Source organism: Silurus meridionalis, chromosome 26 (assembly GCF_014805685.1).
Source record: "Silurus meridionalis isolate SWU-2019-XX chromosome 26, ASM1480568v1, whole genome shotgun sequence".
Classification (NCBI taxonomy): domain Eukaryota; kingdom Metazoa; phylum Chordata; class Actinopteri; order Siluriformes; family Siluridae; genus Silurus; species Silurus meridionalis.
Genome location: NC_060909.1, coordinates 17,075,991 through 17,096,123, shown reverse-complemented (window position 1 = coordinate 17,096,123; position 20,133 = coordinate 17,075,991).

Here is a 20,133-nt window from a genome sequence, read left to right as displayed (position 1 = left end):
AAGAAAGAAAGAAAGAAAGAAAGAAAGAAAGAAAGAAAGAAAGAAAGAAAGAAAGAGAGAGACATGTAGAAGAAAGAAAGAAAGAAAGAAAGAAAGAAAGAAAGAAAGAAAGCGAGAAAGAAAGAAAGAAAGAAAGAAAGAAAAAGAAAGAAAGAAAGAAAGAAAGCGAGAAAGAAAGAAAGAAAGAAGAAAGAAAAGAAATTGAAAGGAGTGAGAGAGACATGTAGAAGAAAGAAAGAAAAAGAAAGAAAGAAAGAAAGAAAGAAAGAAAGAAAGAAAGAAAGAAAGAGATGGAGATACATGGCAGACAGGTTTATTTATGCTGACCCCTGCTTGTCTCTCTGGATGTGAGAAGGCAGTGGAGATGGTCTCGCTGGAGCTCTGGTGCTCTGGTGCTCTGGTGGACACTGAAAATGTATGACAGCGACTGGATAAATAAAAAGCATCATGTTTATTTGATTTGGTGAGTCGTGTGAAGGAGAAAATACAACCAGAAAGCAGTAGTCAGCAATGGAGAGAAAAACTGCTTTCCACTGGGTGTTAAATAACCTGGAGGAGATGCTGGAGCCAGGTTCTAGGAGATGCTTGATTTCAGCAGAAAGAAAAGATAAGGAAAATAAAAGGGAGAAAAATACAAAGAAAGGAAAGGAAAGAAAAGAAATAAAACATTTAAAAAGAAGAAAAAAAACGAAAAAAAGAAGAGGAAAGAAGGAAAGCAAGAAATTTAAAATAGAGAAACAGAAAACAGAAAAAGAAAGAAATAAAGAAAAATAAACTGAAAGGAAAAAAAAGAAGGTAAAGAAAGAAGAGAAAAATACATTCTGTTCTGACATTCTGGGCTTTGCAGTATTCGTGTGTGTGTGTGTGTGTGTGTGTGTGTGTGTGTGTGTGTGTGTGTGTGTGGCCCTAGGGTTTTTCCTAGGGAGTGCTGTCCATGACCATAATGCAAGCCTTCTCATTCGATCAGAGCTCATACTTCAAATATGCCCAGACAGAAAAGTCGTTCTACCTCAAACTGTCCCAATGGCTTATGTCAGGAAATTTACGCCGACCTACCACAGAAACACTGAAGGGACAAAACCAGACGGCCTTCGCCAACCAGGTCACAATTTGAAAGAAAAAAAAGGATCTGTGAAGTCAATGAGGAATTCCCATACAGCAGTGGTTCACCATCCTATCAACCTCATTCCTCTACACAGGTCCAGACTTTAACACAGTTCATTTTACTCATTGTGTGTGCCATGTGTGTGTGTATGTGTGTGTGTTTAAAAAAAAAAACAGGAAAACATTCTGTATCCTTTTAGTTTATAAAGTTCAAAAGGGATTAGGTTACCCACTCGAGCGCACCAGAGTGGAAACCGGTTCATCTCAAGCTACCATACACACACATGTTCACACCTAAAGGCAATTTAGAGTAACCAATCCACCTACTGGAATGTTATTGGGAGGTGAGAAGAAACGTGAGAACATGGAGGAAACCCACCTGGGAAATTTGAGCCATCATAATTTTGAGACATCATATCATCGTGGAGTTGGTACTCCGAGTGGCACCTGACCTGATGGAGGGCTTGCGCGAACCATTTATTTCGACATGCTGATGATGTGGTCAATCATCAGTGCTGGGGAACAATAAGGAACTCTTTCTGAGCTCATAGTTTTGTTATCAACAAGCCTAGAGGGAACCTGAAGGAAACACATTTGGGAAATTGGAGCTTTAAGACATTATACCACCCTAAAGGTCCTTGGAATTCAAGTTGCACCTGACCTATTTAAAGGTACCGGGACCTGCAAATTTTGGGCCCCACTTTATCCATTTTGTTGGCCGTGCCTTCAAATCAAAGAAACATCTTCAACTTCTACATACTTGTTTACACCTGGACTAACCAATCCACCTACTGGAATGCAATTGAGAGGTAAGAAGTAACCAATGAATCCACAGGAAACCCACCAGGGAATTTAGAGCTTTGAGACATCATACCACCCTTAAGGTACTCAGAATTGGTACTTTGAGTTGCATCTGATCTGCTGTGGGTGTTTTTCTCCAGTTGGATTGGGTTCAATGGTAAAAATAAATGCTTCAGAGCAAATTGATATGATTCCTATTGGGGGCTGGGAACCATTGAGTAAAACATGCCATTGATGTTGTCTATCATCATTCATTGATTTATGATCATTGATTCATCAAATCTGTTGGCTTTGCCATCAAAACGAGGCAAATCAGCCCAAGATCCCTTGCCACAAACAGTCCATCTCAAGCCAACATGCACCTACTTGTTTACACCAATTGGCAATTTGGAGTTTATTTGCTGCAATGCTATTGGGAGGTAAGAGGAAACCAGAGAACCCAGAGGAAACCCACCAGGGAGATTGGAGCTTTTGGTAAATTTGGGTTTGATGGGAAAATATGTGCCAGAGCAGAGGCTGGGTTTAACCTCAATTTTGATTCCCATTTATCAAAATCTGTTGGCCTTGCCATCAATTAAGCTAAATGGTCAAAGAAACAGAAGAAACAGTTTATTATAGGTGATGCAGCCGAGGTTACTGCTGTAACTCCATTACCCATGAACTGGAAGGAGTGAAAGTTCTTTTTTGCCCGTTTTGACCATCTACTATAAATGGACCCTGTCTCATATCAAACCCTGGGATCGATCTTGCAAGTAAAAATTTCCATCACAAATAGCACTGAAAAACACCAAAAAATGCAACCACATTATAATGATCATTAGAGTAAAAAAAAATCCTTCCATGCAAACTAGCAATACCATTTGTGGCCTGATTACCTAAAAGCACCATAACATGAACATCAGTATCAAGCCGAGTGTGTTGCGCTAACGTTTAACAACGATCATTAGCTTGGAAATCTTTATTCGCCCCGCGGTGGCACGCATTTCCTCCCTTATTGCTGTCATTCCCCGAGGATGCATCACGCTGATGAAAGATCTCGAGCCGCCACAGCTCATTACAGAGTGGCTCATATGAAAATGTCACACAACTGGAGAACATCTGCTCTGTAAGAGCTTTTGCCAGGAGCAGGAGAAAAAAAGGAGCAGGAATATTGCTACGGTTTTACTGATGTTGTCGTTTTAATTACATACGGCGGTTCATCGATTTCCCGGAAAACGGTCCCGAATGTTCGACGCTACAAATCTATTTTGTGTTCATTCAAATGAATTCCTCCGAATAGCTTGGTAATTCAATTCAATTCGATTAGAAAATGTGGTGATAAATAATGAATATGTTCTTTATAAGTGTAAGTTTGTCCCTGATGAACGAGCCCATGGCGACTGTGGCGGGGAAAAATTATCCGAGATGGCATAAGGGAGAAACCTTGAGAGGAACCAGACAAGAGGGAACCCATCCTCATCTGGATTGCACTGAATGTCCATTTATTGCAGATAAATGATTTTGCGGGGTGCAGTGATGGTGATCAGAAGCAAACTGTAGTTCTGAATCAGTGTAGCAGACTGTTGACATTAACTACAGTCCAAATCCATCCTCAAAGCTCCTGTTCTTACTCCGGAATTTCATGGAATCACCCAAGGCGTTGATGAGAAACCGTCCCCAGCTGCATAGAGTGGCCTCCAATGGAAAAGGACCCTATCCAGAGGCAGGCCTGGATGAAGTGGGAAGATCCACGGAGGGAAGAATGGCGGTGTCTTCACCTTGAGAATTCAGAGGATCGATTGGGGACCTCCAATGCTAATATGTGTCAGTTCCTTAGAAGGGGCAGAATGCAAAACTTGCATGTCCTTGTATGCAAGCTTCTGCATCAGTAAATCTATACAAACGGCTACATTTGCATAATTAGCGCACTAAGCTACTGTCAGATGAGGATGTAGCACAGCTTGGAGTCACTAAAGGAAGTCAAACAGATGTTTACTGAGGACCTTAAAAGAAAAATGTGTGTGTGTGTGTGATCTAATTGCTATTGCTATGACTTTTACGCTGTTATAATGCTATAGGCCTTGGTATCGTCTTACCACGTATTTCATCATCAAAGGACAGCAAGCGTGGTAGTTTTGGCGTGAAGAGAGCCGACAGACATACGGACACACACACATTACAGGTTTTCTGTTCTTGTAAGGACCTGCTGTAGATATGATCATTATCAATACTATGATACACCAACATCTAAGCGCAGGCTTAACCTCAGTAAGCACTGATGCAACAGTTTAGAAGGGTTACTCATTTACTCACTCACATACACTCTCTCACACACACACACACACACACACACACACACACACACACACACACACACACACACACATGTTCTCTGCAGTCGTCAATGCAGGAGCAAGTGTAACAGTGTGTCAGACGTTGTACATGCTGTCAAGTAAAGTTCAAACAGTCGTACGTTTCAGTGATCCGGGGGTCATTTCAGAAAGTGAAATAAAGCCTGAGGTGATGTTTCGCACATCAACCAAAGAAGGGAAAAAAAAGATGAAAGAAAAAGATGAGAAGAACGAGACGTGACCCGAATTCCGAGGTGGAATCTAGCTGCATGTCTTGTATCGCTTATGTCTCGCTAAGATTGATGAATGATATCTAACAATTATACGTGAGAACTTGATCCGAAGCAGTTACCCTCTCAAAAAAGTCACAACATTCTGCCATATTTTGGTGTATATGGTGCTAAATTGTGAATTCTGTCAACCCCAAAATCATTGGCTGGTGCACCTTCATCTTCAAAGGAGCAGGTATGAAACCACTGAGAAAGAACCCTGATCTTGATCCATGTGGATTATTTTTTTACAGGCCAATCAATCAAAGCTCCATTTGATCCCTTAGATCTCAGGTTTTCCTTGCTGCATTGGATAATCTCACCTGGTCACCATGGAAACTAGCACTTCCTGCTATAAAAGGATAACCTTTACTGGATATCTGCTGTGACAATCAGTTACCTTAAGCACAAGACCTTTTATTTTACAGGTGCATCCTGGGATTCAGTTCTCTCTGAAACTCTGCTGAAGTTGCATAAAAACAAAACTCACAACTAGTCATTGGTTACATGCAAAACCCAGAAACAGTCACTTTCTCTCCTTTCAGTTTCTTTCCTTTCTTCTCTTTCACTTCTACCTTCAATTATTTTCTTTCTCCCTTTTGTTTTCAGTGTCTCTTGCTTTCTTTCATTCTTTCTTTTTCTTTCTTTCTTTCTTTCTTTCTTTCTTTCTTTCTTTCTTTCTTTCTTTCTTTCTTTCTTTCTTTCTTTCTTTCTTTCTTTCTTTCTTTTCTTTTCCTTCCTTCCTTCTTCCTTCCTTCCTTCCTTTCTTACTTCCTTCCTTCCTTCAACATGTCTCTTTCTTTTTCTTTCCTTCCTTCCTTCCTTCCTTCAACATGTCTCTTTCTTTCTTTTCCTTCCTTCCTTCCTTCCTTCCTTCCTTCCTTCCTTCCTTCCTTCCTTCCTTCCTTCCTTCACTCTTCAACATGTCTCTTGCTTTCTTTTTCTTTTCCTTCCTTCCTTCCTTCCTTCCTCAACATGTCTCTTTCTTTTTCTTTTCTTCCTTCCTTCCTTCCTTCCTTCCTTCCTTCCTTCCTTCCTTCCTTCCTTCCTTCCTTCCTTCATGTCTCTTTCTTTCTTTTCCTTCCTTCCTTCCTTTTCTCTTCAACATGTCTCTTGCTTTCTTTACCTTGCTTCCTTCTTCCTTCCTTCTTCTTCAACATGTCTTTCTTTTTCTTTTCCTTCCTTCCTTCCTTCCTTCCTTTTCTCTTCAACATGTCTCTTGCTTTCTTTCATTCTTTCTTTTCTTTCTTTCTTTCTTTCTTTCTTTCTTTCTTTCTTTCTTTCTTTCTTTCTTTCTTTCTTTCTTTCTTTCTTTCTTCTTTCTTTCTTTCTTTTCTTTTCCTTCCTTCCTTTCTTTCTTCCTTCCTTCCTTCCTTCCTTCCTTCCTTCCTTCCTTCCTTCTTCCTTCCTTCCTTCCTTCCTTCAACATGTCTCTTTCTTTCTTTTCTTCCTTCCTTCCTTCCTTCCTTCCTTCCTTCCTTCCTTCCTTCTTCCTTCCTTCCTTCACTCTTCAACATGTCTCTTGCTTTCTTTTTCTTTTCCTTCCTTCCTTCCTTCCTTCCTCAACATGTCTCTTTCTTTTCTTTTCTTCCTTCCTTCCTTCCTTCCTTCCTTCCTTCCTTCCTTCCTTCCTTCCTTCCTTCCTTCCTTCATGTCTCTTTCTTTCTTTTCCTTCCTTCCTTCCTTTTCTCTTCAACATGTCTCTTGCTTTCTTTACCTTCCTTCCTTCTTCCTTCCTTCCTTCAACATGTCTTTCTTTTTCTTTTCCTTCCTTCCTTCCTTCCTTCCTTTTCTCTTCAACATGTCTCTTGCTTTCTTTTTCTTTTCCTTCCTTCCTTCCTTCCTTCCTTCCTTCCTTCCTTCCTTCCTTCCTTCCTTCCTTCCTTCCTTCCTTCCTTCCTTCCTTCCTTCCTTTCTTCATGTCTCTTTCTTTTCTTTTCCTTCCTTCCTTTTCTCTTCAACATGTCTCTTGCTTTCTTTACCTTCCTTCCTACCTTCCTTCCTTCCTTCCTTCTTCTTCAACATGTCTTTCTTTTTACTTTTCCTTCCTTCCTTCCTTTCTTCCTTCCTTCCTTTCTTCATTCCTTCCTTCCTTCCTTCCTTCCTTCCTTCCTTCCTTCTGTCCTTCTTCAACATGTCTCTTGCTTTCTTTTTCTTTTCCTTCCTTCCTTCCTTCCTTCCTTCCTTCCTTCCTTCCGTAACGTTTCTTTCTTTTTTTTCCTTTCTTCCATCCTTCCTTCCTTACCTTATTCCTTCAACATGTCTCTTTCTTTCTTTTTTTCCTTCCTTCCTTTCTTACCTCTCTCCCTCCCTCCCTCCCTCCAGAAGGAAGACTGTTGCTCTATGTCTTGTTGTTGACTTCCTATGACCTACAGTTCAAACTCTGGTCCCACTAATAAAGTGCACAAGGAAGCCATGTTGCGAGACTCTTCTCCATTCTGGTATCTAAGTACAGACTTCAACTTGAGTCACAGAATCTCACTGTACATACAAGTGGATAAAGCGAGCATGTTAATCCCAGTTGTTCCGAAAACTCTATGAAAGAGTAGACGGATAGAACGAGAGAAAGAGAAAGAGTGAGTGTGTGAGTGAGTGAGAGAAAGAGAGAATGAGTGACAGAGACTGAGGGCGAGTGTGAGAGATAATGAGCGGACCCTGAGGCCGAATACCAGCCATCAGACAGCTGACAAACTCCTCCTCATCTTCAGCTTCTCTCTCTCTGTGCATTTCGCAGGTGCTGGCAGGAGCAGGGGTTCTTCTGGAGCAACTTCTGAGTTGCTGACACAAAGAAAAGCTGGAAGCCCTGCAGCAGCACTTGGGAAGCAAACAAACCCGAGCCATTATTATACATGAGTAATGCATCTGAAACATCAGTAGGATAGATAGATAGATAGATAGATAGATAGATAGATAGATAGATAGATAGATAGATAGATAGATAGATAGATAGATAGATAGATGGATGGATGGATGGATGGATGGACGAATGGACGGACGGACGGACGGACGGACAGACAGACAGACAAAAAAAAAGAAAGACTCATATTCTGTGTATCTGTTGAATTCACACTGTTTTTATTTCTAATTACTCTCTCTCTCTCTCTCTCTCTTTCACACACACACACACACACACACACACACACACACACACACACACTCTTAGTACTGTATAAGAAAACAAATTCCCTGTTCCCTGAACATGGTGTATTTTTAGACAACTATCTGTACATGTTTCTTCTCCTGCTAATCCGGAGTGTGTGTGTGTGTGTGTGTGTGTGTGTGTGTGTGTGTGTGTGTGTGTGTGTGTGTGTGAGTCTCATCCTGTAGCCCTGAAGAGCTTCCTTGTAAACCAGATAGACGTTATCACCGAACGGAAATGAAACCTTTCCTTCAGTCTGAGTTTAAAGTACAGAAGAGTTTGAGGTATATAAATATTGGAACATCTAACACAAGAAGATCTCCTGCAATAGAGCTCTGACCTCAACCCTACTGAACAACGAATGTGAACGCTGACTGCACCCCAGGCCTGTGAAATAAGATGTTCTTAGCGTCCACAAAATGCTGTTCTTGAAGCACACTCATATAGAGAGGATGTAAAGAGAAAAACAGGCCATGAAGCTGTGGGTGTCCAAAAACCTTCGAGCTGAAACAAGGGCGTCTCAGCGTTGTCGATTCAATCACGTCTTTGTCACGTCCTTGCATCAGATGCATTCTGGTGGTACAGAGAGACAAAGTTTAATATCAATTAACATATTTTATTAATTAAAAATTAGTGTGTGCAACAGCGAAGGTCCTCCATCCTGGTAAGACAGCGGGACCTTCTCCAGGGTCCTGGTTCTCATACTGTGAGGAAACATTTTCAAGGACTCATCCTCTGGAGCTCTGCACCAGCCATGGTGCTTATTCCTGGCAGAGAGAGCTGTATCCCAGGGCCCTGGTTCTCAGATAAAAAGAATAATTCAATTGAGTCAGATCAAAAGTTCCTAGATGACACCTTGCTATTTATTCCCACACACACACACATATTACGCACACACATTTCTTAAAAGCCTGGGGTTGTATGACATCCTCGGTGCCAACACTAACCAAAGTTAAGCCGCAACACATGCTGTGGCCGCCTTTGTTGCACCCTCGTGACCTCTCACTCACTTACACACCGCACACACACACACACGCAGGCACACACACGCTACACATGCTGCACATGCACACGCGCTCATGCATCGGTTCTCTTTCTTCAAATACATTTAATCGCACTCGTTCTTTCCTCCAACATGCACTGCACTTAAACAAAAACACACACACACACTCTATAACTCAGTCACTTGCTTATTTAATCTTATAGACAGATTGACACACAATGGAATAATAGGTTTCTCTTCATTTGCACCGATGTGTCATGTGACATGACAGGAAGTACCTGGTCTGGGTTCCGGCTTTTCACGTGGTTGGGACTCACACGCCCTGAGAACACACAGAGAGAGAGAGACGCGGCTTTTGCTTTAATTCGACCTTACTCAAGCGGATCGAGATACTTCAAGTGATGCATCTGCAAAAAACACACACACACGTGCACACACACACAAGTTCACCCCTAATACACTATTTCTCCACACTAGCTGCCTTTCCATCTTCTGTGTTTGCTCTGAAGTCCAACAGGAAAGCACACATGAAGGATATCACATGCAGAAACAGAGATGTCTAATGTGTGTGTTCACAGTTTATAACACATCATGTGACAAAAGTGTGAAAGAAAAAAAAAAAACGATGTAACTGAACTGCCACATCCAACCACATTAGTGTCCGACTTGTAGTACCGCAAACACACACACACACACACACACACACACACTCAAGTTGTTAGAATTTTAATTGTCGCTTTTGTTCCTTGATACACACACCCACACACACACACACACACTTCCTCAGCCACACAGAGTGATGAAAGAACATTTCCTGCAGTCACAGCATTTTTTTGTGCACTAGCCATTGCTGATTTCTCTAACAGGCTTTTTTTTTTTTTTGCTTTTTTTTTTACGAGGTCTGTGTTCAGGCAGCAGAGCTCTAAAGCAGAACACGCCGACACGAAGGTGTTTCAGAGGAAAGGAATTCTCAAGGCCAAAAAAATGTGTTTTTTACTTTTACGATCAAGAATTTTTCAGAAAAAAAGTATAAACGCAGTGTTTTGTTCATGCATCTTTAAATAAAGACTGTGAAAGAAACAAACAAACAAACAAACAAACAAACACAGTTATGGGTACTGTAAAGTAAAAAAAAGGATGAGAAAAGAAAGAATGAAACGCATGATGAAAAAGGCATCGAGAGGCAAGAAAGTAAGAAGGAAAAAGAAAGTACAATATAAAGGCATTGATAAGAGAAAAAGTAGGAAAGAAAGAAAGAAAGAAAGAAAGAAAGAAAGAAAGAAAGAAAGAAAGAAAGAAAGAAAGAAAGAAAGAAAGAAAGAAAGAAAGAAAGAAAGAAAGAAAGAAATGAAAAGGAGCGAAAGAAAGAAAGAAATGAAAAGGAGCGAAAGAAAGAAAGAAAGAAAGAAAGAAAGAAAGAAAGAAAGAAAGAAAGAAAGAAAGAAAGAAAGAAAGACATAGCAAGGAGAGGAGAGGAGTAAAACAGTAGGTGCATCATATGTTATGTACTAAAATAATAAATATCACATTGAAATTAGTTAATTACATAAAAAATAAACAAAGAAATAAAAAAGGGGGTCATAAGCCAGGATGTTGCTCCACCACTTTGCCTTGAAAGTGTTGTATTACCCAGAGCTATGTTTTTAAAATAAAAATGTGAAATGAAAAAACGTACTAAAAGCATGAACGACCGGGCCAACCAGGTCTTCCTATGGGCTAGCTATAAATCGCAACGTTCACCTCCAACCAAGGACTGTAAAGGACTGTTTTACACCCCTGTATATACGTTCTCAACATCTAGTGCCATACCCTCTGCCCTCACATGTACACCCTTCCTCAAAAGACCTTAATCAGGAAGGAATATTCCAAGCTGAACCTTCCAGGACCAGGAGTTGTTCAGGATGTCCCATTTCATCGAATCAAGTTCATCAACAATGAAAAAAAACGTGACATTCTCACGTGACAGGAGGAGCTCCTGACATACGTGCTCCTACACACACATCCAGCACATTGGCTCTGCTTCTTGGCTGCTCTCTATGATGTGTTATTAAAACACGATCCCTCATTTACGCTGCAGGAAACGGGGATAGTGTGCAATGTAAATGTTTGCACAAAAAGAAGATCCAGATGAATTACTCCGTTCTTCAAGAATAAATGTAACACACAGCCGAGGAGCCGGCACTAAGAGCCGACTGTATATGCGAATGTATATGCGAGATTCCATCCACAGCACAGACACTGGAAACCTTTTTAATAGCACTGACATCCTTCCCCACCACTGACACCAGAGACTCCTTCCCCAGCACTGGCATCCTTCCACAGCACTGACACTGGAGAGTTCATTCACATCACTTACATCCTTCCACAACACTCACACTGGAGACTCCATCCACAGCACTGACATCCTTCCACAGCAGACACTAGAGATTCCATCCACAATACTGAAAGTAAAAACTCATACAGCACTGGCATCCTTCCACAGGACTGACACTGGAGAGTTCATACACAGCACTTACATCCCTCCACAACACTCACACTGGAGACTCCTTCCACAGCACTGACATCCTTCTCCAACACACATTCCACAGCACTGACACCAGAGATTCCATCCAATGCACTCAAACTAGAGATTCCTTTCACTCACACTGACACTGATGACTGCAACACAATATACACACTGGATACTTCTCCCACAGCTGTTACTATAGAAATATATGGTAATATACAAAAACAGGAACACGTTGTATAAATTTGAGAAACGCAGTGCATCTTTGCCTCATCTCATAATCCCAACAAGCATTCCTGAGCCTCTATTGACCATGACATACATGATTCAAGATTAGCGCAGAAAATCTTTCATTCAAAGCAAGTTTCATTGCACAGCTAATGTTAATGTCTATTGGCTATTAGGGGTGTAAAAGTACACCAAATTCATGGTTCCTGCGTACCTCGGTTTTTAATTCACGGTTTGGTTAAGGGGCAGAAGGGGAACAAATGCAAAACATACTGTAAAATTGCTCATATTTTTTTTTATTAACACAATTTATTATTATTAACATTTGTGATCATCGACATTGGACCAGTTTACATTTGTTAAACAATCTTGAATAAAATGGTTGGTTGGTTAAATAATATATACAATAATATTTACTACAAATTAAAATAGAATAAATCAGATGAATGCGTCCAGATTTTCTCCTTTTGAAGGAAATTCTTGAAGCTGGACATAAAACGCTAAAGAATCCATAACGCTAGCGCTATTGTTTCTTTAGCGTTTTCATGCATGTGCAAAACAAATCGTATTTCCAGTAGGGAGTGAGTAGCCACACTGAACCTGCCCTTTTCTAGTTTCTTTTTTTATACCCCTGGGATTGTTTTCATGTTTAATAATGATAAAAAAATAATAAGAATAAATGCATTCGCAACTTGCGGTCCGCCACTTTTAAACGTTCCTGACGGAACTCAGATTATAACTATGTTCAGCACGTAAAAAGGATTGAAAAACATTTCGGTATGAATACAGTGTGGGTACCGTTCCACCCCCATTGTCTATAGATGAGACTGTCACTTTTGTTAAATATCCCAAGCGTGAGCCAAGGTCACAGTGGTTTAAAGTTGCCCCACGCTCCAAACCCGCTTCAAAATGCCCCCTTTTATCGACTCGCCCTTGCCGTTTCTCCTTGATGGAACCCGTCACATTGGCTGTTCCGCTACTTTATCAGCTCAAATGAAGTCTGTTAGATAAGCCTGGAGATAGCGGAATGATCTGCAGTACAAGTGTTCACTGTTTTCCCAATTCTCATTCGCAAAAGAAACTGCACAATTGCTTCACCATTCATGGCTTCCTTCCTTTAGCCAACACTTTAGATGAGTGGAGGGCATGGTACATGCAGAGCTTATGCCAGGAACACTGGATGGGAGGTGGGATCACACTCAGGACAGGATGCTAACACATTACTTGGGTACAATGTCCATAAACATCCACAAACTTTCACTCATTCACAATTTATTTTGGATGAACTAAGAACTAGGAGAGCAAACATGTGAAAGTATACACAGATAATAACCTCAGGATTGGAACCGAATATTCTTGTTGCCATGGTTCTTCCTCAAATTGTTACCACAAAGTTGGAGGCCCTCAATTGTGTAGGATGTCTTTGGATGTTGTAACATGGAATTTTCCCTTCTTTTCAACTAAAGGGTCAGGGCCTTGCTCAGGGGCCCAGGAAGTGGACTTCAAATTTAGACCTTAAATCCTTTGCATAATATATTGAGAAATAACAGGAAATAGTGAGATAGTAACTTAATATTTTAGATTTTACCTCAGAAAATCGATGTAACCTCTAGAAAAACATTTCAGTAAACAAACAAAAAACAAAACACAAACATTCACTTATCCAGATTGAACCAAACTCAATACAGCAGCCGAGTTGCCTCAGGGTTTTTTAATGAAACACCTTACTTGGCTTCTTGAAGGAATTGAGGCAGTGCCAATCTAGACGTCGTGCTAGACCACGGGGAGGCGAGTCTGAACTTCGCGTTCAATAAATGGCACCGTTTCAGGAAACATACGCAGAGTTCTCTCCCCTTTGGTCGTTGCTCAGGGATTTTGTTTGTTTTGTATGAGTGCGTTATGAGATCACAGGAAGCAACACTGTCCCATATGTGGGACAGACCTCAGTGTGTGCCGTTGCCATGGTTTCCTGTATAGTTCCAGCAGGATACGGATACACACCCACACTGACAGAGAGCGAGCTCATGTGTTTAGAGTCCGAGCGTGACACCTAACCTGCTGGACAATAAGCTGAAAGGAAGGGATCGCCTTGTCGGAAACTGCGGTTCAACGCAGTTTGTTTTTCGCCAGGTCAAAAATGCTGATTGTACGAATATCTGTGTTGAATATTTCATGTATTATCGAGGAGAGCTAAAAATCGCTCAATAAAAATCCAATTAGCTGAAAACAGGAACGTTTCATACACCGCTACACTTCCTGTTCTGACACTATGGGATTTGATTGGACAATATTTGCTTCGCCTTCTTTCCGTATCGTCTCCAAACGGTTTTCTCGAACCACCTCCAGAATCGAGTGAAACAACTTCCAAGCCTCCTCCCATCATCGGTATCTGATTTTATTATCTGAAACTGAGCACCAATTTCCACAAGAACTCACCAAAATCTAGTATGTGCCATTCACAATGTGCGCTGTACAAAAAGGATTTGAGGATCCGGAATTCCGAATTACGGAAATACTGGCATATAACTAAACGCACAGCATAGAAAACCTCTCAGTGCTACAACAGCAGCCTGAAAACACCCAGGCGTTTCTCTCAACTTGACTTTGAATGCGATAAAGTGGGTCGTAAGAAGAAAGCAGGACTCGTGATCCTTCTCTTAGAGCGCTGCCTCTCTTTCTGAACATTCTGACAGAATTTGAAATCAAAAGTGAGCTGGAAAAAAGGAGCGATCGCAGGCAGATCCACAAAAGAAAAAGAGTCTGCCTTTGTATTCCTACACGATGCTTGTTAAATAATCCATATTATTCGTATCAGAAGTATTTATAAGTATATGAAATATCATAATCTTGCTGTCTTTTTCATACATTTGTAAGTGATGAGAATTAGAGGTTTAAATGTTTTTAACCAGCGTGGTGCTGTTCCACATTTAGTCCCAATTCGGTGTTATGGGAACCTCCACTTTTCTGGGAAGATGCACTAGATTCAACAATAAGACTGTTCGTTAAGTCAGGTACTCATGTAGGTGAGGAGGCCTGAGGTACAGCCAACCAGCGATGCTTTATAAATAAACGCTGAACTGTTTTACGCAGATTGTACTATGTATATCATTTGTCACACCATACACCATTTTTTCCCATGCGTTCTCTCCACAGGAAGTGCACATGGAGTGACCTCAGAGACAGGACATAGCATCAGCAGATAGCTTCCTGTTTCCTGCGACAAGGGAAGCGCTGGATCCGGGATCGAGCTGGCGCCCTTCCTTTTCAGTACCGTGGAAACCCGACTAAAGCCATTTATAGGAAACAAAGGACGGAGCTCATCTCGCTCTTCAGGAACGAGTCTTTCTTTTGTCTGTCCATTCCTTCGGGAGCTCAATGCAGGTGTGTGAAAAGGCTCAAACTAGCTCAGACCTTTTACACAAAAGGGCGGTTGATTTCAGCGCAGCAGGCTTTTTCCGAGAGGCGTTTCAAAGCCTCGCAACATCTGTCGCAACGAGGAAACGCAGAGCCTGATCTCAGTAAGAAGGACGTATCGTTCAAGCTATAACATAATAGTATGATCTCCTGCTTCTTATACCTAAAGCCCATGAATATCCATTGAAACACTGGGCACAGCAAGTTAACATTGAAAGGCAACCATTCAGATACTTTCCATTCATTTGGGAATCCAATAAACAGCTCAGAGCTTCAGTGTTAGTCATTTTCTATGAGTTTGTTCCATATATGTTTTTTTCCTAACAAGCGAACCGTAGACAACAGTGTCAAAAACTTGACAAGAACCAAAAATTCAGCTACAGGGGTAGTGGTAGAGTCAGGTACTGACGTAGAATTAGAAGGCCTGAGGTGGAATTCATCATATTTAAACAGGGCTCAGGTGAGAGCTCTGAGGTTTGCCTCTTGATTGAATTTTAACGTACATTCAAAATACAGTAAATTATACAAAATGGCTAGGTTCAATTAGAACCCAGCCATTAGGGTTGCACAAGCCAGTGCACTCTTAGTGCCGGTCCCAAGCCCAAATCAAATATGCGGGATCACGAATCAGAATTACATACCGGATCGGTCGAGGCCTAGTTTACCAACGATCGCCACAGGTATTGTTAGCCTACAGGGTACCGGTGGAAATTGGGCTACTGTTGGCCGAAGTAGGAAAAGGAGAAAAAGAAATCATGCAGGCGGTTAGTTTGAAAGAGGCAGATGTAAAGGACAGGGGGGTATGGAGACGGATAATCCGCTGTGGCGACCCATAATGAGAGCAGGAGAAAGAAGTAGAAGAAGGCGGTTGGGTTAGATTAGGTCAAGTTATAAGAAATAGCCAAATAATGTTATAGTTATGTTAAGGTTAACAAAATCTGTTTAGCAAATGAATCTGAATTTAAAAAAAGAACGATTTATCGCATTAACTGTACGACGCGTGCAATATGACGCCGCAGACATTTTTATTGTTTTTGATCTTGTAGGCACAAATCCTGACGCTTTAAACAGCTGAACAACCTTTACACTATAATCAATTGTACACTTGGTGCCGGAGTTAACTCCAATCGTCCACACGGCCGGCAAACCGATTAATTTCCCCAGTTCGCACCATGTACAGACACACAAGCTGTGGGTGATGCAAGTTTCCTCATTACACAATGTGTGAGAGAAGAAGTCCTTATGCTGAGACATTACTCAGTGGCTTAGGAATCGCCTCACACACTTACACACTCGCTTCCATTCGGTATAGACGGCGTTTAATTGAGCTACACTTTCTCTGGACGTCGGATCGGATCTAAAGATTAGAATTCAGATATCAATTTCGCAACCTTTTAAAGGATTAAAAGCGTCTGAATGAGGATTCCAAACATTTTTCCTCAGACATTTACAATAGATTGCAGATGCTCTTATCCTGAGTGACTTACAACCATCTTATCTATGCGTTTCTTGAGCAGGCTTTTTGGTTAGCAGTGGTAAGTGCAAGGCATGGGATTCAAGCTCACAACATCCTGTCTCTTAATCACTGAGCTTCCACTTCCACCAGTCTTTAAAAACCTACTCGGTTGTAATTAGGGGTCATAAAGCTGTAAATCGACCCCCTTTGAGACCCTGAGGATGGTTTCCAATTTCATAAGTGCATCAGTAAAAAGGGTTTACAGCATCAGAGGACTGTTTATTGGGTCAAAGAGAGTTTTTTTTTAGATTTTCTTTGAAGGGTGCGCCGGGATTACTATTGATTTCGAAGCTTTATGAAGAATGTGGGAAAATGGGGCAGGTTTAGGGTTTGGCTTTTGACTTCATTCTTTCTTCAACAGACACTTTTCTAAGTGAGAAGGACTTCAGTATTTTTCAGTATTTCCATCGTCAAGGGTTTTAACTGCTCACTTATGGACACTTTCCTCCTCCTGTGGTCTAATTCATAATACCGTCGTCCAAATTCGCTTCTCTTTGCTTTTAGAGGATCATGTCATTGATTGAAGAAGTAGAAATTACCATTAGTACCTTAAGGCTAAGATTGATCCTATTCGGTTTTTCGCTTCTTCACACCTTTCCAGGTTAATTGCAACAATGGTAAGTAAATGCTCTAGGGGTCAGATGATTTTCTAAAAAAAAAGTCTCCGCCTCATCCACCTTACCAACTCCGCAGTTTGATGAACTCTGCGGATGAATTGTGTAAATGTTTGTCTCGAAGCGCAGCGCTTTCAAACAACTAATTAGGACGCAGGCCATAGAAATGGTGCAGGCCATAGAAATGGTCCAGACTTGTTTAATAGCCTAGTGGGCTAAAAATTGGTGGCCAGACAATAAGTGGCAGACATACAAAAAGTGGCCAGACAGAAAGACAGATTAAAAAAGGTCCGCTTGATAACTTGACACTGTTTTTCCAGTGGGTACACATGGCCAGTTGTTAGCATTTCTGGATCCAGAACAATATGATGATGATTATTGATGATTCATTCATTTTCAGTAACCACTTTATCCTGAGCAAGGCTGCAGAAGATCTCTATAGCTTGGGAACACTGGATGAGATGGGAATACACCCAGAATGGGGGGGCAGTTCAGTACAGTGCACCACACACACATTAATTTTGGCTCCTTTAATTGAGTGGCTACTTGTACAAGAAGGAAGTACAAGAAGCGAAGTCCCAGTATTGCACTGGGGCAACAGAACTTTACATTCTTGAAGCGATCTCCCCTCGTCTTTTAGACGTCGTGTCATTAGTCGACACAACGTCCTGTGTGTCCTACATGGCTCGAGAGCTGGAAACTGGATATCCTATACTACAGCATTTTGTAGCATTCCAAAAGAAAATCTTTGGCACAACTAAGATTGCGAGCCAAAAAGTAAAATAGAAATTTCCTTTATGGCATTTATCTCATTCATACATCTGAGTAGCGATGGAGTTAAGGGCCTTGCTCGAGGGGCCCAGGAAAGGCAGCTTTAAGGCATCCCATAACCACTAATCTACCACCTCCCACACTTAAATAGAACATCAATCTTCTTGGTGTAATTCTGTCTTGGTATCCAATCAACAATCTATGGTGCCTCCTGGAACTTGGCTAGAACAAAAGCCTAGAGACGCATCCAGGATAAGATCGACGAGCCCTTTACTATGCCTCTATCAAAGGAGAATCTGGTGATGTGGAAGAACGTAAACAAGCTCCCCGGATGCACTCTTCCGTGGCTCCTCGATATCATTTCACGGCGGATTGATGCCAAAGAGAACAAGGTCTACTGGGAGGGAAATATTGATTTTTAATTTTTTTTTCCAGGTTTAGAAGAATCTTTGAGATCGCCAACTAATAGAGAACTCCTGGCAGAAGAGAAATTAGATTACTCTATTTGAACATGCACACATCCATGAGAAGGCAACAGATTTTTTTCACCAGTCTGGTGTAACAAATGAGAGCTAGATGTCAATGGGTGGCGGAAACATCCAACCCGACTGGACCCCCCGTTTATACAAGCTTTATTTGATCCAACAAATGTCGATAGATGATTGATGAACAAGAAGCGGTTGGCTCGTGGCAGATGACATGACCAGGAGTCAATTTTCCCGTCCTCCTTCTGGCCTAGCAGTATGGAATAACCAGCAGGAAACCTTGTGGGTGGAAGTGGGGCGGGTGGTATTTATAGCTTCCTGGGGACATTATCATGTTTGCTCTCCATTCTCAGGAGGACAAAGACATATTTTAGATCAGTCATGAAGAAAATGCAATATATTACCTCAGTGCAATCTCGAGGAACAAGAGTTATTCTGTGCGAACGATTCGAGTTCTACAAAAAAAAAAAAAAATAACCCATTGTATATGGTAGCCATTCGATAAGAACTCCAACTGCGGGGCTTCACGTCTCGGCCTTTGTTCTCAGCTCCGCCCCATTAAAACGGAATATCATTCCCTCCCTCCCTATTCTCTTTTCATTCTCTCTCTCTTTTTTTTTTTTTTGTCCGCATGCTCCCTCATCCCATCCTCCCCCCAACCCCTCCGGCCCACACCAGGACCGTATAATCCGTCCCGTCTCACCATTTCATTAGCATTACAATTAGGAGCATGTGCGCAGTGGAAGGCTACCCGGCAGAACGTAGTGATGCAGAAAAGCAAAGTGGTGCAGTGTTCGTTTTCAAGTGCAGCCAGGATTTGCTAAATAATGGTTAAACGAGAGAGAAAGAGAGAAAGCGAGAAAGAGAGAGAGAGAGAGAGAGGGAGAATAAATTGCGTTTACTTTCTCGCTTACTGTATCAAACTAACATTGCAGGCTATTCAAGTGCTGAATGCACTGGAATGAAAGGTTCTTTTATTCCCGCAATCACACACACACACACACACACACACACACACATATGTACACACATACACACACATATATATATACATATATATATATATATATATAGAGGAAACACTGAGATAAAGTCCATATTTTTTTAAACATACATATTTTCTCTGTATAACAGTCTCAACGGCAGGTTAAAAATGAGTGGATATTTGTAAAAAATAATAATAATAATAAAACCAACACAAATACAGAGTAAAAAGTCTTGTTGTAGAAATTTGAATAATCAACCAGCTTTCAATCTACCACAATATACACAGTCCTCATATTTCCCTTCTTTGTGCTGGACGCTGATAGACATCGCTCTGCCTTTCTAATGCATATAATGCTCCCTCTTTGTGCGAAAGCACACACACACACACACACACACACACACACAGCAATTATTCCACTTCAGTGTTGGTCAGTGTATTAAATGCTTCTCTTGACGCACAACAGGCCCAAACAACTCACCAGAGCGTTGTCTAAAGAGGCCTTCAAACAGTCTGGATTGGTTTTTGGGACATCAGACAGCTAATCTAGCCGAAGTGTATTACAATGATTTTTATTCATAATTATATTAAATACAGACAGTATAATGTATCTTCATGTCTTTAAACAGTAAGGCAGACTAACAGAACAAAAATAATAAGAAAATTAAAAACAAAATTGAGAAAAAACAGGCACAAGAAAGAAAGTAATGGGCAGACAGAAATTAAAAGACAAAAACAAAGAGAGGGGCAGACAGAGATTGGGAGATCAAAAGAGACAGAGAACGAGCCAGCCGGCCAGACAAAAAGAAAAAAAAAAGAACTTGGACAGATACAGAGATTGCCAGACAGACAGACAGACAGACAGACAGACAGACAGACAGACAGAAAAGAGGAAATACAAAAAAAAATGCAAACAGAAAAGAGAAAGACAGAAATGACAAACAAAAGAAATCGACAGAAATACAACC